This window comes from Nannospalax galili, unplaced genomic scaffold, assembly GCF_000622305.1.
Source record: "Nannospalax galili isolate Female #2095 unplaced genomic scaffold, S.galili_v1.0 scaffold72, whole genome shotgun sequence".
Taxonomy (NCBI): Eukaryota; Metazoa; Chordata; class Mammalia; order Rodentia; family Spalacidae; genus Nannospalax; species Nannospalax galili.
Window position 1 is genome coordinate 7,460,269 of NW_008336933.1, and position 22,034 is coordinate 7,482,302.

The following is a 22,034-nucleotide window of genomic DNA, read 5'->3' on the forward strand; positions in this document are numbered from 1 at the left end:
TTGGGGGAGTATGCCTCCAGGAAATAACTTGAAGAGGGGAAAATCAGTGCTTTACATAATAATACTCCCCAAATCTGTATTTATAATAGCGAAGAGTGGGAAATAAACCCCCCGCCCCCCGCACCCAGTAGGGAAGGCATGTAGCAAGGCAGGGCAGGGCAAGTCATTCATGGACAGCCACAAGAAGATTCTTAGGAGGCAGGTGTTTTTGTGAACACCTGTAATCTGAGCATCCAGGAGACTGGGTAGGAGGATTACATAGTAGTCTACATAGTAAGATCCTGTCTTTAAAAAAAGAAAGAGGGGCTTGAGAGATGGCTCAGTGGTTAAGGACACTACAAAGAGTGGTTAGGATAGTTGGGACTATGTGCAATATAAAAAAGGGGGTTGACAGCTTATTTAAGATTATCTCAGGAACAGTTCAATGGCTTTTGTCAGTCATCCCCAACACCAACATTCTCCTCAGATATAAAGCTCCTTTTCCAACATGCTCTGGTGGACTGGGGTGAAATTTTTTGCTGATACAGTGACTTTCACATACATAAGAATCCCCCAGGGACAGAGACGAAATGCACGCGCTAATCCTCTAGGTCCAGGGTGGCCCAAAGTTTTCCATTTCTAAAAAGTTCCCCAGGAAACTGACTCTACCGTAGCAGCTTTTAATCAGTGAAATTACTTACAATTTTGTATTACATTTATTTATTCTTATTTATTTATATGTACTTGTGCATGAGCATGTACTTGCTATGGCACATGTGTGGAGGTCAGTGGAGAGCTTGTGAGAAGCAGTTCTCTCCTTTTACCATGTGAGTCCCAGGTATTGAACTTAAGCCATCAGGCTTGGTGGCTCTTGCAGAGGACCCAGTTTCGTTTCCTAGCACCCACATGGTGGCTACGAACCGTCCTTAACTCCAGTTCCAGGGGAATCTGAAGCCCTCTTCTGACCTCTGCGGCATTGCATGACATGGGTGCACTCACATACATGCAGGCAATACACTCATACACATAAAATACAAATAATAAATAAAATATTTAAAGTATGCTGCTGCTGTGCACACAGTCCACACAGTCCTTGTCACTTGCTATCCTCCAGATTGAGGCATGCTTGATTCAGTGGCTTCCCTTGCCCGAGAAACCCAGTATCTTCTGTACTCTCCACCAGTCTGAGAGAGCTGATCAGATTTACTCTCTAGAGATTGTGTTCCCCAAACAATATCTGGAGTATTCCTAGCACACACTGTAATCTGAGTAGGCTTCATCCAGCTACATAAAAGCCCTGCTTGCATTACTCTTCTGTTGCTGTGATAAAACACTGACCAAAACCAACTTGGGGAACAAAGGGTTTATTTCATCTTATTCTTCTGAGTGACAGTCTATCACTGAGGGAAGCCGGGGCAGGAACCTGGAGACAGAAGCTGAAGCAGAGATCATGGAGGAATGCTGCTTACTGGCTTGCTCAGCTACCTTTGTTATATAGCTCAGGCCCACCTGCCCAGGGATGACACTGCCCACAGTGGGCTGGACCCTCCTACATCAATCAGCAGTTAAGACAATGTCCTGAAAACCTGCCTACAGGTCAATCTGATGGAAGAACTTCCATAATTGAGGTTCCCTCTTCCCAGGTGACGTTAGTTCAAGTCAAGTTGCCCCCCCCAAACAAAAACACCAAAACAACAACAACAAAAAACTAACCAGCACACTACACTTTTAATTTCTAGACAGAGTGATTTTTATGATGTCATCTTGTATCTCTTACTATTTTCACGTGAGAAAATTTAAATTTTCTTTTCTTTTTCTTTGGTCTTTTTGGTCTCTCTGTAGCTGCAGCTGGCCTGGATTCACTATGGAGACCAGGCTGGCCTCAAACTCACAGAGAACCAGCTGCCTCTGCTGACAGCTGGGATTAGACGCATGCACTACCATGTCCAGCTTGAAGCTTTAAATTGACCTGAATCTTCTAACATAACAAATTCTTCATTCAACCCTATGGGGGAGATGCAAGGCTTTGATAAGGTAAAATGCCAAATAATATTTAATAACCTAATATGATTCAACTGAAACCACAGAATAGGCCCTTGTCAAAGACTGCTGTTTTAGTCAGTTTTTTGTTACTAAAACAAAATACTAGAGACAGTCAGCTTATAAAAAGTAAAGTTTTTTTCTTGGCTCACAGTTTTGGTGATTTCAGTACATGACCAGTTTGGCCCCATTGTGCTTAGGCTTGTAATAAGGCTGTATGTCCTGGTGGGGAACATAAAGTTGAGCAACAATGATCACCACATGGCAGCTGGGAAGGGAAAGAGAGATAGGAAGTAGCTGAGTCTGCACAATCCTCTTCAAGAGCACACTCCCAATGATCTAACTTCTTCCCAAGAGGGCCTCCACTTAAAGGGTCCACTACCTCCCCAGTACTGCCAAGCTGGAGGCTAAACCATCAAAAGTGGGCCTTTGGGTGCACTCCAGAGTGAATGGTAGTAGTTGGCATTTGGAGTTTGTCTCTCTGGTTCTCAGAGCTTGAGATAGGTACTATCTCTTCTGTCATGTGGGTCCTGGGTATGTATTGCTGTAGAACGAGCCTGTCCTAGTTTGTTTCTCCATTGCTGTGACAAAACACTCTGACCAATACCAATTTGAGGAGGAAAGGGTTTATTTAGCTTACATATCCTGGGTCACAGTTCATCTAGGAGCCCAAGGTAGCAACTCAGGGCAGGAACCTGGAGGCAGGAGTTGGAACACAGGCCATGGAGGAATGCTGCTTACTGGCTTGCTCCCCTGGCCCGTGCTCAGCCTGCTTTCTTATGCAACACGGACCCACCTGCCTAGGGGTGGCACCACCCACAGTGGGCTGGGCCCTCCCACATCACTCAACAATCAAGAGGATGCCCCACAGACATGACCACAGGCCAGTCCAATGAAGGCAATTCCCCGATTGAGGGTCCCTTAACCCAGGTGTGTCAAGTTGACACTAAAGCTATCCAGCACAGAGCCTCTTATGGAAGGAAGCACCATCCATCTCATTGATGCTGTTAGACTTCAGCCTTTGCTAGACCCCCACCCCCACCTCTGAAATACTCTGATTTTATACGGGTCAGCAAAGAAAATATTTCTAATATGATTACAGTCAAGGTGTTTTGAATCTTATTCTCTCTCCTCCCATTAAACATATTTCAAGAATATAAGGGATTGGAGAGACAGCTCAGTGGTCAGGACCACTTATTGCTCTTGCAGAGGACCAGGGTTTGATTCCCAATTCCTACATGGAGGCTCACAACCATCTAGTTATAACTGCAGTTCTAAGGAATCAGACACCTTCTTCTGGCCCCTCAGGCATTGTGTACAAGTTAATTTGCATTCAGGTGTTTGCATTAAATATTGATAGGGCAAGGGAAAGGTAGGTTCCCTTTTATTCACATGTAGTTTTCATGGCTGGCTGGGCTTTTGGGGGGCTGACTCTGGGCAGGGGGAGGAGGGAAAGAGCAGTGTAATCCCTTAAATAGCTTAAATTCAGATATTAGTACTGCGCTCTGACACTGTAGCCCAGAATGTTAAGAGCAAGTCCTAGGCACTAAAAGATACGAATGTTTATAGCAGTAACCAGAGAACATCTGGTTCACCCCCTTTTCCTCTTCTTCCTCTTCTTCCTCTTCTTCTTCTGCTTCCCCCTCCGCCTCCTCCTTCTCGTTCTTCTTCTTTAAATGTAGCCCAGGCTGGTTTCAAATTTGCTGTGCAACTGAGGATGACCTTGAACTTCTGAGCCTCCTGCTTCTACATCCCCAGTGCTGGAATTGTAGATATGCACCACTATGCTTGGTTTCATGCAGTGCAGGGAATGAGTTTTATGTGGAGCTTCATGCTTGCTAGGAAAGCAGTCTACTCTTGGGTGACCTATCTTTAACCAAAGGAATACCCTTATACTTTAAAAGCAATAATCTGAGGTTAATCTCAATGGGGGGCAGGAAAGTGAAGAAAGAGCACTGCAGCAGGAGGGTCCACATTCAGATACCTAAAATTTGGAAGTGGCTATGAACCCCAGGGATGTGCTCTGCCTGGAGGTAGAGAGACACTGTCCTTAGCCCACACAGTGGGCAGCTCAGGGCTGTCTGTATTCATCTACAAAACAACCAAGAGGAGAGTATGGTCTGGGAAGTCCCGTCTGTCGTCCTTCAGCTTTGGAAGGTTAGGAAGTTGGCTCCTGTGAACGCTGCTGCTGACCTGAGGGAGCCGGCTCTGTGGCTGGTGTGGGCTTTGTGATTAGCCAAGAGCTTCCCAGAGGGATCCCAGCAAGCAAGTACCCAGTTAGGAGAGGGTTTCATGGCTTCTTTCTCTTTCCTTTGAGAAAAGGCTGTCTGAGACCCTTGAAACTCACATCACTTCAGCAACCATTTTACTTAACCTTCCTGAGTTGGTTGGCTTTTGTCCCCCATGTCTAAGCCTGCCCAGGTGTTATCATGTATGAGAGAACCTTGTAAATTTCCTTTGTACCCTTCCAGCCCACCCTGCACTGACCATAGTGGCCTGTGGGTGACTGCAGTCTTTGCTACACGGAAATGCCCCTTGGGCATCTTTTTAAAGCTTGGATACACAAATGATACATGACACAATAAAATCAGAATTTCTAAGAGTGGATCCCAGGCTTAGGAGTGTTTAGGACTTCCCAGTGTCTCTAATGCTGCCAAAGTTGAAGGCTGGCATGGAGTTGTGAACACACCCAGATTGTCTGGAATTGAGTTTCTACTCTGCTGCTGGTTGTACACTTGAGCTAGTCATTTCCCATTCTCCATTTCAGTTTCTTCATCTGTAAAATGGGAATAACAAGAGCAGCAGTAGACACAGTGTGAGGATTAAGTGATTAGAAGGTGGCCAGCACAAGCCAGTACTCAACATTCTCTGGGTATTTGTGATTTGTGCCCAGGAGCACATCTTAAGATGGGCCTTGACAAGGGAGGCAGGTAGGATGGGTGAGGAACCCCAGCAAGGGTCTCCAGACACAAGGGTAAGGACTAGAGGTGTTTCTTCTAGGAAAGAGCTATTGTGGTGATGGCTCCAGATTCCTATCAGAAGGGAAAGGAATGAAGGAACATGGCTGTTTGTATAGGGCTGTGAAGGGAAGAACAAAGGCTCAGGAGCAGAAGGCTTCTAACAGGACCACTCATCTGCAGTGAGATGGACTGTGTCATGGGGAACAAGTTCTCAGGCTTTGGGCTGTCCAAGTGGTAGACAGGCAGTGTTGGAGTAAGTGTTATAGGAAAGATTGGAAGGGTCCTGAGTGACCCCCTAAGGCCTTTTCTAAGCCCACAGCTGGTATGGACTGAGCTTTAGTCATTGTCAAATGCTCTCTTGAAGAGGAGTCCAGAGGAGTATCCAAGAGGGGACCAAGACCTAACAAGGCAGAGTCACTCCTGTCTTCATGTGGAGGTTTCAGTTGGCTGGCCAGTGGAATCTGGCCTAGCAGACCTGCAGTGGGAGCTGATCACAAGGCAGTCTTAGGGAAGGTCTAGGCCTATTTGGTGTAAATAGAGGTCTGAATGCCTGGAGGTCATTTTTACTGAGTTCTGGAACACACTAGATGCCTTGGAGTCCTAGAGGACACTTTAAAAATCAGGAGAGAAGAGCCTGGGCACTTCCCCACCCGCAGCTCTGGGCTATTCTCCACCCGGTGAGCTCTGTCTCACTCACTGTGAAGATGGCTACCATATATGCTGGAAAAAAATTTATGAATTCCGTTCTACTTGTTTTTCTTCTTGAGGGGTGGTGTGGGGCCCTAGTTTGACACTGCTATGGATCCTGTTTCTACAAAACCTGTATCCACAGATTCAACCAACCACAGATTGAAAATAATGCAAAAACAAACAAAATAAAGAAATGAGTAAATCTGTACTGAACGTGTACTGACTTTTTTCCTGTCATTATTCTCTCAGCAACGCTGTACAATAGCACAGGCTTTGTACTGTATTAGATGATTTAAAGTCTACAGGATGATGTGCGTAGGTTCTAGGCATTGCATTGTGTGATGTGATTTAAAGTCTACAGGAAGATGTGCGTAGGGTCTGTGCAGGTGTTACATCACTATATCTAAGGGACTTGAGTATCCAGAGTTCGGTATCGTCTCATTGTACTGTAGCCAAGCTGTCACAGATACTGAGAAATGGTTATAATTCACCAGACATCAAGCTGGCTTCCCTTTTCATAAGGGAAGCCTCCCTTCCGTGTTTGATGACCATTTGGCCACTTCCCCTGTGTGCTTGGATGACTTCAGCGTGAGTGCATCCTTGTCCTGTGGGTCCCCGCCCCCATCTTGTTTTGCTTGCAGAGCACTGGGTCCTTCTCTTTGTCCCTCACTTCCTTGACGTCTTCATCCTCACATCCTCCTTGCTCAGTGCATAGCCACGCCCTGAACCTTATTGCCTGCAGGAGGCTCTGTCTCCTAGATTTTCATCTCTGAAGAGCCCTCCGCAGCCACAGCCCCCCGCGCCTCCACCATTCCCACGCATTCCGACTCAGTCTCCTGATGGCCCCTCCCTAGATTTTAGCATCTTGGATTCATGCTGGATGTATCTGGTCCCTCCCTCTCTCTTGGAATTCGGATTCCTTGGTGAGCTTGTTTGGCAAAGTTCTCAAAAGCAACTCTATTTCTTACCCTTTGACCTTCTGCCGAGTCTCTTAGGACAAACCTTTCATCTCTTCCGGTTTCCAAACTGCTGAAACCTGTTGAAAAGACCTGGGCCCCCAGCAGTAACTGGACCCTCCGTGCGTTCCTGCCTCAACTTTCCTGGAGCCCGCAGGCATCTCCCTTCAACTCCATTTTTAGCTCCCTATCAGATTCCAGTAACAGCTGCTCGGAATCCTTTCCACTCTGCTCCAGCCCTAGCTGACCCTGCTGGCCTCCTCTCTCTGGAACAGAGGATAAAACCATCCCAACACTCTGCTGAGATGTCTTTCTTCCTTTTTCTTTAAAAACAAGGCTAATTTCTCTTTCTCTTGTTCTTTCATCCTGCCTGGGGAGAAATGGTCCTTGTTTTTTCCAGGCTGAGGCAGAGATCTTGCTGGCTGGTCACCTCTTCTAATTTTCAGCCCCCCTTTCCTCTAACCCTTCAGTCTTGGTCTTCCTCTAATTTCCTCCATCTTAAGAAACAACCAGAAATAGAGCCCTTTCTTGGTCTTTCTCCTCCCTCGCCCCATTGTCTAACATCTGTAATCTCAATCCTCTCTTATCCTTGTTCCCCACCAACTAGCCACATTGAACTGGTATCAGTCGCTAAAATATGCCTTGCCATATCTCCCTTCTCTGGGCCACATGCAGCCTTGGGGAGCAGAAAGCACAGGTGTTAGAGTCAGCCACGCAAGGGTTAAAATCCTGGCCCTGTACCACGTTTCACAACCCTGACCCTCACTTGGAACGTCTTCCAACTTCTCAAAGTTCAGTTTCCTCCTCTGAAAAATAGAAGCAGTGGCACTTAATTTGTTGGGTTGTTGTGCATATAAAAAGAAATGCTCAACATCTAGCTTATGTCCAGCCCTTGCTCTAGCTGCTGCTGATTCCTATGTGTGCTGTGCCTCTGCCTTCTTCTGTCTCCCTGATGAATGTCCATCCACCGCCAAAGCCTAGTTATATCTCTCCCTTTCCAGTGGCTGGGCCCTGTCCTGGTTACTTTTCTTTCTGAACTGCATTCCTTTAATTCAGCAGATGCTGTGGCCCACCTTTTATCAAGACCATTTGTACACAGTTGTCTGGCTGCTTACGAAGTGGAGAGCCTATGGAGGAAGGAGTGAGTACCAAAGTTACCTCTGGATTGTTCTAGTGTACTTGTCAAGGGTCTTGCAAATAATAGCTTCCTATTCAAATGTGATGTTTAAGAGAATTTCTTACTGCTAGGTATATCTTAATAACCTAGGCAAATACAAAAACACCAACAAATACATAAGCTGAGCTGTCTAAAACCATACTCCCTACCCTTGTAGAATTGAAAAAACAAAAAGGATTTCCAATCCAAAGCTCTGGAAAGAACTCCTGAGCAAGGACATCAGGTTGGGCCGGAGTTTGGGGCTTCTTAAGCTATGTGTGGGAAGTATTTCCCTTCCGGATGCTAAGGCCCTGTTTTGGCAAGTAGTTAGGGTAATCCTCACCTGATGGATCTGAGCTCAGTTCTTGTAGGGTAGAATGAAATGGTCAGATAGCTGAGAGCTGAGATTCCATCCAGCTTGAACAAACTAAGACTCAGGGAGCACATGCTCTGAGTGTGATGCAATTGCAGCAAGTTTATGACAGGGCCAAGGATGACTGTCATGGTTGTGCTGTAACAAAAGTTCTTTCAGGGGATTCCTTTAGCAGGTGCTGTAGTTCCTTTATTTGCTCATGAAATAAATATTTAGCATGGCAATGCAGACCTGGTTTGTGTGAGGTACTGGGAACACAGCAACGAGTCCAGTTCAGTCTCCCATAGCTGGAGTAGCCTGGGCAGGTTCCTTGTGGGAAGGGAAGGCGGATGCATGGAGATATGCTGTAGGCTGGACGGCTGTCTGGGCTTAGTGGCTGTCAGAGAGGACAGTGTGAGGGACAGCCCTCAGCAGCAGCTGCACTTGCCCCTCCTGGCAGGAGACTGCATGTAGTTCCCCTTTTCAGGAGGCTCTGGGCTTGTCACATGATCCATGGGCAGTCTGGAGTGCCTCCTGCTGTTCATAGCAGCTTCTCTCCATCCTTCTTTCAATCTAGAGGATTTACAAAGGTTTATACTATTAGGAAAATCTCAACAGCATGCTGTATGGGAGAAATGTTTTTCTTCTGTCTATATACTTTTAGTCTGTAAGGTCTTCTGGGCAGGGACCCATTTTTTGTGACATGACTCTGTGTAGCGCTTTATTCCTTAGGGCTGATATTTTAGAAATGTGGGTCTCTTCTTTACTCCAAATTAACATTTAGGAATGAATGTGGTAATCTACATTCAGGTGAATGGGCTTGAATTCTGACTTACACAGTTGTCCCTTGGTTTCTAAGGGGGTTGGTTCTAGGACCCCTGTGGATGCCAAAATCCATGGCCTCTTATGTCCCTTATATAAAATGGTGCAGTATTATCATAGGACCTGCACACATCCTTCCACATTGAATCATCCATAGATGACATATACCTAAAAGTGTAAATGCCATGTAAATAGTTGCCATCTTGTATTGTTTGGGAATAATGGCAAGATAAAAATAGTCTATTCATGTTCCGCATGGATGCAATCCCCCCCCCCCCCCCCCCCCCATCCCCCGCCGAATGTTTCAGATCCATGGTTGGTTGAATCCACACATGTGGAACTCGTGGTTTGAAGGGCCAACTGTTTACTCTTAACACCAAAAGCCAACGGAGGAGGGTGGAATATATACATTTCTTTTAAAAAAATTTTTTTTAATTGAATTTTTGTATATTTCATACAGAAAACATCTTTATACCCCCTTCCTCTTTGGCACCTCCCATAACCCCCCACTGGAATTCATACATTCTGTCATTTATGTTAAGGCCTATCGTATAAAGCTAGTGTCCCAAGATGTCCCTTGGTGCAAGTTCATCCAATGGGATTTAGTCAGCCTATCTAGATTCTCCCCCTTTAAGAAGACCAGCTCTTCCTTACCCAGCAATAACTGGCTGCCAATAATTCTTCCACTAAGTTTGGGGCTTAGTATTCATTTCCACAGTTCTGCGCTGGGTTTTTGTCTGCTTAAGTCTGCATGGGTCTTATGCATGCTGACACCATTGTTGTAGGTTTGTATGAGGAGCCTGTAGGACTATTTCTGTAATGTCATACACGTCTCCCTGGCTCTTGCAATCTTTCTGCCCCCTCTTCCAAAACAGTCCTGAGCCCTGGGTAGGTGGATTTCAATGTAGGAGTACTATCCAAGGACTCACACTCTGAAGACTCTTATTCTCCACATTTTGGCCATTTGTGACCTTTTGGTTCCTGGCCCTCTGTTGTATGAGGGAGATTCATTGATGAGAGTTGAAAGAGTCATTAATGTTCTCTTCCTCCCTTGTTATATGTTCTGTGAGCCTCAGGTATAGAGGTTGTATCCTAGATGAGTTATGCACATTTCTTACTGCCAAGCCTTCTTTATGGTTAAGGAGCTGCAAGGCAGAAATGTGCTCATCTTTCTCATGGCCTGGAGGCCCTGGGTTTGGCTCTTGCAGGGATGCAGGAGGTTATGGGAGCATAGATGGGAGAACAGTCACTGTCCCCTGAATAGACAGGCCACTCCTGCAAAGACAGGAATGTCACTACAGTCATCTGATAGGCCAAGGACAGAGGGCCATGAGAAATGTTTTCCTGCTCTACCTTGTTGATTAGAAGGAGCTTATGAAACCCTTTCTTTCCTGTTGGCTCCCCTGTCTCAGTCATGGGCCACCTGTCAGAGGCTTATGTGAGAGGACCAGATTCATCACTTGGGTCTCAGTATAGATGAAGCAAAGGAGAGGAGAGGGCCAAAGATGGGAGGTCTTGCCTCCTAATGCTTCCACACCCAGTAAGCCAGGGCTGGAGAGGCGAGAGTGGGCTGGATGGTTAATCACATGTGACACTCTAAAGCCAGGGTTTTCTAGCTGTGGAAGTAATCCTGACCCCCACCCTGAAATTCTGTCTCTTTGCTTCATCAGAAAGTTATCATACATGGAAATAAATCTTTCCTACATTTGTAGCCAGTTTGACTAAAAAGGCACTCAACACTGTCTATTTGAAACCTGAGCAACACTGTGTAAGGTTTGGGTTGGGCTGACAGCTGGTGGGGGCACTATTTACATACACTCACCTTTGATTTGACTTGACACCCCCTGTACCTCTTTGTGATGAGTAGAGCAGGTATTACTTGCCTTAGTTTATGGGTAATGAATGTCAGGCCCTATGCTGGTTAGTTTTTGTTAACTTGACACCAACTAGAGTACCCTGGGAAGAGGGAACCTCAGCTGAGGAATTTCCTCCATCATAGTGGCCTATGGCCATGTCTGTGAGGCATTTTAATTGTTGATTGATGTAGGAGCACTAGGCCCACTGTGGGTGGTACCATCCCTAGGCAGGTGGGCCTGGGCTATATAAGAAAGGTAGCAAGTCCGTAAGCAGCATTCCTTTGTGGTCTGTGCTTCAGTTCTTGCCTCCAGGTTCCTGCCCTGAGTTTCTCCCTGACTTCTTCAAAGATGGGCTGTGCTTTGGAAGTGTAAGAAGAAATAAACCCTTCTACCCCTGCCCCAAGTTGTTCTTGGTCAGTGTTTTATCATAGCAACGGGAAACAAAACTAAGACAGGCTCAAGGGATAAAATACTTCTGAGTTTATCTAGGAAGTAAAGGATCAATACCATGTTTGATGGATTAGTTAAGTCAGCTTATATCTGTCAATAGAACAAAAAGGAGGAAAAGAAAGACAAATATTGGGCTGGATAGATGGCTCAGTGGTTAAGATCACCGGCTGCTTCTGCAGAGGACCAGATTGGATTTTCAGCACCCACATGGCAGCTAACAACCATCTGTAACCCCATTTCCAGGGGCTACAGATCCAATGCCCTCTTCTGAACTCTGTGGACACTGCATGACATAGGTGTACACACACACACACACACACACACACACACACACACACACACAGAGACACACACAAAACACACACATGCAAAACATTCATACACATAAAATAAAAATAAACAAAAAAGAATTAACAGCAATAATAAAAATACATTTTTTTTCACGACAAATTCCTAATGAATAGCACTGGTCTCAAAAAAGAATTTCAGCCTATGACATCCTGGTGCCCTGCCATCTTAACACCCAGGTGTCATTGGGTTATAAGCATCCTTTCTTGCCCAGGATCTGTATGCTCTCCCAGACTTGGCAGGCCGGAAATTGGAAACAACCTAGATGTCCATCAAAGACGAATGGATAATGAAAGTGTGGTACATAACAGACAATGGAATATCAATCAGTACTTAAATGAAATTATGAAATTCGCAGACTAATGCATCTCTCAACTCTCACTAGAGAAGTTTCCTTATGTAGCAGATGGTGATAAATACAGAAACCCACAGCTGACCAACACGCAGAGAACAAGGGGCTGCAGAATGCCTATTCCTGAATAGGACACCTGTATCAGACCTCTGCCTCCCAAGGCTCAGGGATCATTGCAGAAAAGGAGGTAGAAAGATTGTAAGAGCCAGAGGTGGTGGGTAACCACAAGGAAATAGAGTTTTTCAGACAGCTGATAAGAACTGTGTGCACTGGTTCAGCTAATAGAACCCTGTGTCCATATACCAGATTACACCTGTCAAAGAGGAAGAAGGACTCATATGAACTCACAGGAATGGTGACAGCATACACAAGTCCCATTTAAGCTCAAGCCGGACAAAATCCCAGCATTGACATGGGGAAGTGGGTAAGAAACCCCAGCTCAACCTGAGGAACTATTGGCAACTGATAGCTGTTGGGAGGTGAAGAATCAGTTTCTTTCAAGTAGGTTAACCAGGCTCCAGTGGATGGACCTACACTGAAGGACATTTGGGAACACAGATCAGACTCTATAGGCCTTATATATACAACAGAGTACATTAAATTGGGTGGAGGGCAATAAGGGGAGGTGCAGGTAGGGGAGGAGATCTAAATACCATCAAAATATATTGTATGAAAATCACAATACAGAACCCAAGGCATTCCTTCCACGCTTGAAGAGAGTAGCTGACCCAAGAGTCCTTCTTCCTCTTTGACAGGTATAATCTGGTGCATGGACATAGGGTTCCGTTTAGCTGAACCAGTGCACACACTTTTTAATCTCGGCATATTCTTTAGCTCCTCTCAGGAGACCCACAGAAGAATGTGATGGCTACTTTTGGTTGTCAGCTTGACTGGATCTGGAATCAACTAAAACACGAGCCACTGGACCCTCCTATGAGGGACTTTCTTGATCAGATTATTTGAAGTGGGAAGACCCACCTTAACTGTGGGCAAAACCTTCTGGTGCAGTCCAGATAAAAAGTCATTCAAGAAGCTTTTGCCTGCTGGCCTTCACTTTTGCTGGTAAGTCCATCTATCCTGTTGCTGAGGCATCCTCTCACTGTCATTAAATCTAGCTTCTTCAGGCTTTCAATATAGACTGAAGACCAGCATCTCTGCCAGAATCATCTAGGCCTTTAGTACAAGATTGGGACTGGTCTCATGGGTGGAGAAGCTACTCAGCCTCTCCAATGTGAGAGAGTCATTGTTGGACTACTTGAATCACATCCTTTAAACCAGTCTGATAAATCCTATGTATATATGTTCAGTTTATCAGTTCTGTTCCTTTAGAGACCCCTAACTAATACAAAGAAGTTAAAGGGAATAGCATCCTGTGGCATATCTGCCAAATTTCTGATCAGTTAAAGAAAACTTGCTAAAACCCAATAGGTAGTGCTAGCATCTTTCACCCAAAACCGGGGGCGGGGGGTGGGGGGATAGAATGGCTTGATCTGGCCAATTGAGAATGAGTCAGTACTGAATGAAGCAGCAGATTAGGGAGGTTAAATAAATCATGTCACTTTTCTCTGTCTGGTCCATTTTATTAGGTGTCACTTATGTGTACTCATTAAATATTTCCATGTGGTCATATGAAATCTGAACTCATAACTATTATAGTCAGAGGAATTTTGATTTTGTTTCAATTATTTTATTGAATTGCAGGTGTAATATACAAATCTCTCACAAAGTTAAAGCATGACTAACACCTACTCTGTCAACAACAACAACAAATCACCCATGGGCCACCTACTGTGAAAATCCAGGCTTGTCTCAGCTAGCAAGTGGATCTTACTGGCTCATTAATTAATTTCTGGTCTTGCTGGATACCCATGAGTCTTGAATGACATGGGCAAATCTCATTCTAGATTTAGATTTGCATAATCAGGAATGGAAGCAAACACTATTAGAAGCTCAGAGCTGAAGGCATTGTTGTAATTCGGACTGGCTTCCTATGGCCAATTGAGAATGAGTAAGGACTGAAGTAAAACAGAAGATTAGGGAGGCTAAATAAATCGTGTCACTTTTCTCTGTCTTCCTATGGTCAGATTAAGGACTCATATTTATGACAGGTGCAGTAAAATGACATGCTGTGAAGAATCTTGCGCAATGGGCTGATCATCTACCTCAAAACCCTAAAGGTCACTGGCTGATTAAAACAGGAACATGCATACATTTATACTTCTTTTCATACATAGAATTTAATATAAAGAAATAGATCTATTGGCTGTTACAAGCAGAGCCTTCCTGGGTACATTTCCATAAAGGAACCATCGAATTCTTTGGCTGTGAAACTAGATTTCATCATGCAAATATTATCTAGGAGGCTGACTTACCAAATTTTGGTGGAAGGAGGTGAACAGGGGCATTCTATGGCTTATACCATAGTATGAATGGAGGTTGATTGACACTTAACAAAGTAATAATTGAAACTCGGTAAAAATGTCTGTTGTCAGTATAGTAGGAAGTAGGTCCTAGACAGCTGAGGACAGTAGGTGGTACCTTCTGGAGTGCTGTTTAAGGTGTATTAAAATTTCCATTCAGTTTCCAAAAGGAAATGTTTTCATGTGGTATGTAAATCACTCCTAAACCCAAAATTTGTGATTCCAAGGTTTAATTGATTAGAGTTGAAAAGGTATCCTTAATATTGCCATAGAATTAATTACTCTCAGCCAGAATTGTCCTAGTGTGAGGTAATCTTTGTTTTCTTTGTTTGGTTTTAAAATATATTTTATTTTTATTTCATGTCTATGAGCATATTGGCTACATGTATGTAAGTGCACCCATGTCATACAATGTCTGAGAAGGTCAGAAGAGGGTGTCAGATCCCCTAGAACAGAGTTATTGACAGTAGTTAACTGCCATGTGGGTGCTGGGAATCTAGCCTGGGTGTTCTGGAAGAGCAGTCAGTGCTCTTAATTGCTGAGCAATCTCTTCTCTCCAACCTTTTGTTTGTTTTGTTTATTGAGACAAGGTCTCTGGTAACCCAGACTAGCTTCAAACTTAGCCTGTAGCAGAGGATGACCTTGCAAACTTAATCCTCCAGCTCCAAACCAAGTGCTGGGACAACAGATATGTCTCCTGCTTCCCCACCCCCCAAAAGGTATACTTGAAGCTAACATACATTTTTAATAAAATTGAAGGAAAATGCTTATTAGCCATAGCCCTCTAATCAGAGATGTTATTTAGGAGGAATGATTATATATGTCACTTTTTAAAAAACACAAGATAGGGGCTGGAGAGATGGCTCAGCAGTTAAGAGCACTGACTGCTCTTGCAGAGAACCCAGGTTCGATTCCCAGCACCCACATGGCGGCTACAAAATGTCCTTAACTCCAGTTCCAGGGGAATCTGAAAGCCCTCTTCTGACCTCCACAGACAACATGAGTGCACTCACATACATGCAGACAATACATTCATACACATAAGATAAAAGTAATAAATAAAATATTAAAAAGTGAAAGACTTTATTTAAAATAAAATAAACACAAGATAGGCCAGGTGTGGTGGCTCATGCCTTTAATCCCAGCACTCAGAGGCAGAGGCAGGTGGATCTCTCAAGGCCAGCCTGGTATACATAGTGAGTTCCAGGCCAGCTGGGGCTATAGAGAGACCCTGTCTCAAAAAGACCAAGTCAATAATAAATTAAAAAAATAAATAAATAAAATAAAATAAATAAAAAATAAGGCAAATTATCAAAAATATTTTTCAATATATATTTTTATTAAATTTTTGTGTTCAGAAGCATTTTATTGATTTTTTATTTTTAAAATATTTTTTATTAGTTTTATTTTATGTGTACACGTGTATTGCCTGCATGTATGTAAGTACACCCATGATGTGCAATGCCTTGGAGGTCAGAAGAGCGTATCAAATTCCCCTGGAACTGGAATTAAGAATGGTTCTTGGCTGCCATGTGGGTACTGGGAATCGAACCCGGGTCTTCTGCAAGAGCAGCCAGTGCTCTTAACTACTGAGCCATCTCTTCAGTCCCAATTTTATTTTTTATAACAAAATGAAATAAACAAGAATGTTCTGTGGTTGGCTATCTATACTGTTCCCAGGGACTTTAATTTATAGTAGTGACACGGTAGACATTGTGTGCTTTTTACACAGACAACGGTAAGACTGAGAGGCCTTTGTCTCACAGCAGGGAAAACCAGGCTCATCTGATTCCTTGTTCTCTCCCTCCCTCCTCCCCCCCTTTCTCCCCCTTCTCACCTCCTTCCCTTCCTTCCTTTTTTTTTTTAAATCAACATTGAACGTTTTTATTGAATTTTTGTGATTTTTTTCAAACAATGTAGTTTGATAGACTTTAGATCCCCTCCCCTTTACACACTTCCCCCCACTGCCCGCCGCTGAATATAATGTACTCATACATACACATATATAATATATATTTCTTTTTGTTTTTTTAATGTATTATTATTGTTATTGAGAGAGAGAGAGAGAGCGAGAGAGAGAGAGAGAATGAGAGAAAGAGAGAATGCAGGCACACATGTTCCACAGTGTACATGTAGAGGTCAGAGGGCAACTTTGGGGGTCAATTCTCCCTTTATACCATGGGTTCCAGGGACAGAAATATCAGGCTTGTGGGGCAAGTCCCTTGACCCACTGAAGTATCTCTCTGGCCCCTTTCTGTCTTTTTTTGAGATAAAATCTTATGTATCTCAAGGTGACCTCAAACTCACTATATAGTCAAGGGTGACCTTGAACTCCTGATCCTCCTGCTTCTATCTTCCAAGTGCTGGGATCACAGGCATGCGCTACACATCTAGCTTCTGTTTGATTCAAAACCCATGTTTTTTTTTTTGCTTAACTCTGCCTCTGTGATGTGTTTATTTAGAAAACACTCATAGAGTGTATAAAGAGGATTTCCAAAAATTTAACTCATTCTTTCTATGACTTTTATAGTAGAATACACCTATGTGTACTTATATAACACATATATACATGCCTACCTCTACACACATGGGATACATGAACAGATCTGCTGACTACTACAGACAGAGCTTCCTGGGTGCATTCCCATTATGGAACCTTCGACCTTCAAATTCTTAGGCCTTGAAACTGGATGTCATTTGGTAAATGTTATCCAGCGGTTTGACTCATCTTAATCAAATGAACTGATAAGACAGATGTTGCTTCCTCAATTTAGGTGTGAGTGGAGTGATGCAATTCACCAAGCTCCTTTTCTTGTAGTTGAGACTGTGGAAGTATACTGAGATCAGCTCTGTCAATCTGGGCTCCTGAATGACTATGATGAACTGACCTGTGTTGAATAGAAGAGGGAGAGACAACTAAGCTTCCAATTAGTATACAAAGAGGGTGGGGTTGTTTGTTACGTACATAACCTAGCCTATTCTGACTGATATGATAAACTGGTCACTCACACTTGGTGTGGTGGGTAATCTCATGTCCCAAGCATGTGGACAGAGGTATTTGAGTCCAAATAAGGTTTTCTATATAATCTATGTGAAAATCTCAATGATTTAACAAATCAGAATTTATTTGATATGTGCCGTTCTCACCACCTCCAGGGCACTGGTTCAGGCTAGCCTCACGCTGAATTACTGCAATAGTCTCCTTGAACTTTCTTCCCCATCTGACTTTGCCATCCCAGCCTTCCTGAATCCAATCCTGGGGTGCACCCTTTACAAAATGATATTTTAATTCACAATATATTGGGACAATCTTTCTATGTTAGTGAATTTGTTTTTATTTTGTTTTTGAGACAGGTTCCCCCTGTAGCCCTGGCTGGCCTGAAACTTTCTGTGTTGACCACGTTGGTCTTGATCTCACAGTGATCCACCTGCCTCTGCCTCCCAAAGTGCTATGGATTAAAGTTGTACATCACCATGCTCAGCTGAATTTGTTACTTTTCTAAAATAAATTCTTAAAACTTTTATTTATGTGTATGTGCATATGCCTGCTTTCCTGCATGTGTATGCAGTGCCCTTAAGGCCAGAAGATGGTGTCAGATTCCTTGGGGTTGGCATTAAAGGCAGCTCTGAGCTGCCTGATGTAGGTGCTGGGAACGGATCCTGAATCCCCCTGCAAGAGCAGCAAGTGCTCTTAACTGCTGGGCTCCTGAATTGGTTATTTTTCATTGAAGGATCAGGGATATTTGGAGAATCAGTGACAAGCATTTGTCCAGGTTCCTCCCTCTGAGTGGGAGGGTCTTGGTATTTTGCACCAAAGATAAGGGCAGGTGGCAACATGACATGTAGACAGGGAGAACAGAATGAACCACCTATGCTGGGGATATTTCCACCCAGTGGCGGAGCCCTGACAGACTGTAAAGTATCTTGACTTCTAACTCTGGGCATACAGTACATCTGAGGCTTAACCAGAGAACACCACTCTGGCTAACAGATTTCATTGTTCACTTGTTTAATAATAAGACTGGAGGCACATTCCTTAGAAGCCTGGAGGTATTAGAAGCTAAATTAAAAAATAATTGTTTGGATTGTTTAAAGAGAGTAGGAACTTACTATCCTAGTTTGCTTTTCTATTGCTGTGATAAACACCATGACCAATTTAGGGGGAGGAAAAGGTTTATTTCAGCTTACACTTCCAAGTCATAGACCATCATTGAAGGAAGTTAGGGCAGGAACTCAAGCAGGGAAGGAACTCAAGCAGAAACTGACGTAGAAACCATGGAGAAATGCTGCTTGCTGCCTTGCTCTCTGACTTCTGACTTAGCTAGTTTTCTTATACAGCCTAGGACCACTTGCCTAGGGATGGTACTGCCCACAGTGTACTGGGCTCGCCTACATAAATTTGCTATTAAGAAAATGCCCCACATATATGCCCACAAGCCGGTCTGATGGAGAAAATTCTTTATTGAGGTTCCCTCTTCTTAAGTGACTCTAGGCTGTGTCAGGTTGACAATAAAAACTAACCACTGCTCTAGCTGGATGTGAGATGACCCTGAAGACCCAGTGTGGCACTGTTGGAAGGTGATGGAAACTTTAAGAGATGGAGTCCAGTGGGAAATATTTTAGTCTTCATGTATGTCCTTGAATGACAGGATAACATGTCCCTGGCCCTTCCTTTCTTTATCACAGTAGCTTTGCTGTGCATGTGCTTCCACCATGATGTTCTGTCTCACCACATGGCTAGAGCAACAAGGTCAATCAACTATGGACTGAAACTTCTAAAACATATTAAAATAAAAACCTTTTTCCTTATGGCTATTTATCTCTGATACCTGTTTAGTGATGGAAGACTAACACACACCATTAAATTATTTTTCTTGTAAGTATTTAAAATAATAAAGACATTTAATTGGTATGTGTTGTTGTTGAGTGCTTACAGCTATGAACTGTGTAATCAAAGCTGACAAAGACAACCTTAAAATCACAGAAGAAAGCTCGTGCAGCATAGAACATGAAAAATAATACCCATAATTTCTAATTCAGAAAAATGAATGGCAGCATGATCCCATGCTGCCAGGGGTAAGCAGAGAGGCAAGACTCTGCCTGAGCAATGGGGTCACCAAAGCCAAGTGTGCCTGACCCCAGTCCGCCTTTCCTCTTCCTTGCATGGTGATAGGGCCTAGATGTGATCCTTTCAAATCAGGTGTGAAAAGCACCATGATCTGAATGTGTCCCCCAGTGTTCATGTGTTGAATGGAAACCTGATTGCCAATGAGGTCATGTTGGAGCATGGAGTCTCCTAGAAGGTTATGGGTGACAGCACTATGATGAGTGGATGCCAGCCTTATGGCAGCTGAGCTCCTTATAAAAGGACAACTTTGAGGCTGGAGAGAAAGTTCAGCAGTCAAGAGTGCTAACTACCTTTTCAGAGACCACAATTCAGTTCTCGGCCTCCACCTTGGGCAGCTCACAACCACATGCACTCGCACATGTGTACACACACGTATAATTAAAAATAATTATTTTTTTAAAAAAGGACAATGTCCACCTTCCACCTCTTTTCCTCTCTTTGCCCTTCTGCTATGGGATGACATAGCCACAAGGCCCTTTCTAGATGGATGCTGGTCCTTTGACCTTAGATTTCTGAGGCCAGAAGGCACAAGGCACTAAGTCTGTTCATTATAAGTTACACAGTGTCTGATATTTTGTTATAGCAGCACACACGTGGGTAAGGCAATAGTTGTCATGTTAATCATGTTTCCCATCTTATCTTCTTATTCACCTTACAAAATGTCGGTGTTGTTTGCCAAATGAACATGTTGTCTAACTCCCTCTAAATATGTTTCCATCCATTAGTGTGTCTCTCAATTTTGATCAGAGAAACTTCTGTTTGCAGTGGGCAAAGATTAATGCAAAGACTCAACTGGTCAAAATGCTGAGAAAAAGTGACTGTTACACGCTCAGTCCAAATAAGACATCTATATCATATACCCCGTCTGCAAGGCTCAGGGGACACTGTGGACGAGGGGACCAAAAGAATGAAGTGGAGGAGGGGGGAGTATGGTGAAAGCTGTCTTCTGGACTGGACTCGATGGGACCTCAGCCCTCATGAACTCACAGCAGCTGTTATTACCTGCATAAAAGACCAGCACAGGATGGAGCTCATCAAAATTCTAGAATGTCTGGGGAGAGACTCATAAGGCCACACCCCTAGTGGAGGAGTTATTGGCAGTTAATGGCTGCTGAAGGAGAGGGAGTCATTTTTCTGGTTAATAACCCCACACCCATGCTCATGAAAGCACCCCTAATTCAACTCAGTGGGCCATAAAAAGTAACAGACGTAAAAGTGGGAGAAGGAAATCAGGAAGAAGAGGTTCAGAGGGGGTGAAGATCAGATTGTTAGATACATGTGTGACGTTATTAAAGAATAAATAAAAATATTTGATTAAAAGCTGTCAGCCTGGCATGGTGGTACATGTCTCAGCACTCCAGAGACAGAGGCAGGAAAATTTCACAAGTTCAAAGCCACCCTGGTCTACATAGTGAGTTCTAGCCTGGCCAAGGCTATGTTGTGAGACCCCATCTTTAACAACAGCAACAACAACCAAAACTAAAAATCTACCCAAAACGGTAACAGGAACACAGCATGAATGGGTATAGCCAGAGGAGCTATAATCTCCACGGTTACTTCTACTTCTGTGAGCCCATCAAAAAGTCCAAGGAAGGTGGGTTGATCAGTGGGTTGGAGCTGCATTTAGACAGGAATGGGAAGCCCTGGTGTGTTGTTGCATTCAGTGACTAGAGATAACAGTGGACTATAACATCTCTCAGAAAATGAGAAGAAAGGTTTTTGAATGTTTCCATTATAAAGAAAAGGGCAGAAGGCTTAGCAAGTGAATTAGAACTCCGGCACCATGAAATTTTTTTTTAAAAAAGAAATGTTTGAGGAGGTACATATGTTTACCTTGATAAATGTTACAAAGTATGTATAGATATTGAAACATCATCTGGGCCCATAAACATGTATCGTTTTTTATGTTTTAACAAATCATTTAGAAAATGGAAAAACAAAATAAAAAAAAATAAAGCAAACTAGAGAACATGTTTTTGCTCTTTCTAATGTGGAGTGCCAGTCTCCACTTCGACAGTGGCCCTTGAAAGAGCAGGCTTCAAGGAGGGAACAGACTGGAATGTCTCAAAGCCTCTCGAAGCTGTGGGCCTTGTCCAAAGAGGAAAAGTACCTACTGTTTGTCAGTTTGTTAGAACTGAGTGCTCACCAGAGCATGTCTCTCCTGTTTGGAAGTGCTCCCAAAAGGATGCGCTCAAATCCATGAGCCACATGTAATATCAAGTGTTTCATCTGAAAGTGAGAGCTGGAAACAAGTGTGGGGTGGGGGAGGGAGATAGAGAGAGAGAGAGACAGAGAGAGAGAGAGAGAGAGAGAAAGGAGAGATGAGAGAAGAGGGGGGATGAGAGGGAGGGAGAGAGGGAAGAGAGGGAGGAGAGGGAAAGGGGGGAGACAGGGAGACAGAGGGGAGAGAGAGGAGGGGATGAGGGAGGGAGAGAAAGAGGAGAGAGAGAGGAGGGGGACAGCAAGAAAGAGGAGAGGGGGATGAGAGGAAGAGAGAAGAGGAGGAGGAAAGAGAAGAGGAAGGA

General features: G+C 43.8%; 1 long non-coding RNA gene across 1 annotated transcript; it reads left to right on the plus strand.

Moving 5' to 3' along the window:
* The first annotated feature begins 7,488 nt into the window (after positions 1-7,488).
* Positions 7,489-20,856, plus strand: LOC115070115. Its single transcript, XR_003849307.1, has 3 exons — positions 7,489-7,766; positions 12,796-13,023; positions 20,275-20,856. It is a non-coding gene; the product is annotated as an uncharacterized LOC115070115 (long non-coding RNA).
* The last annotated feature ends 1,178 nt before the right edge of the window (positions 20,857-22,034 follow it).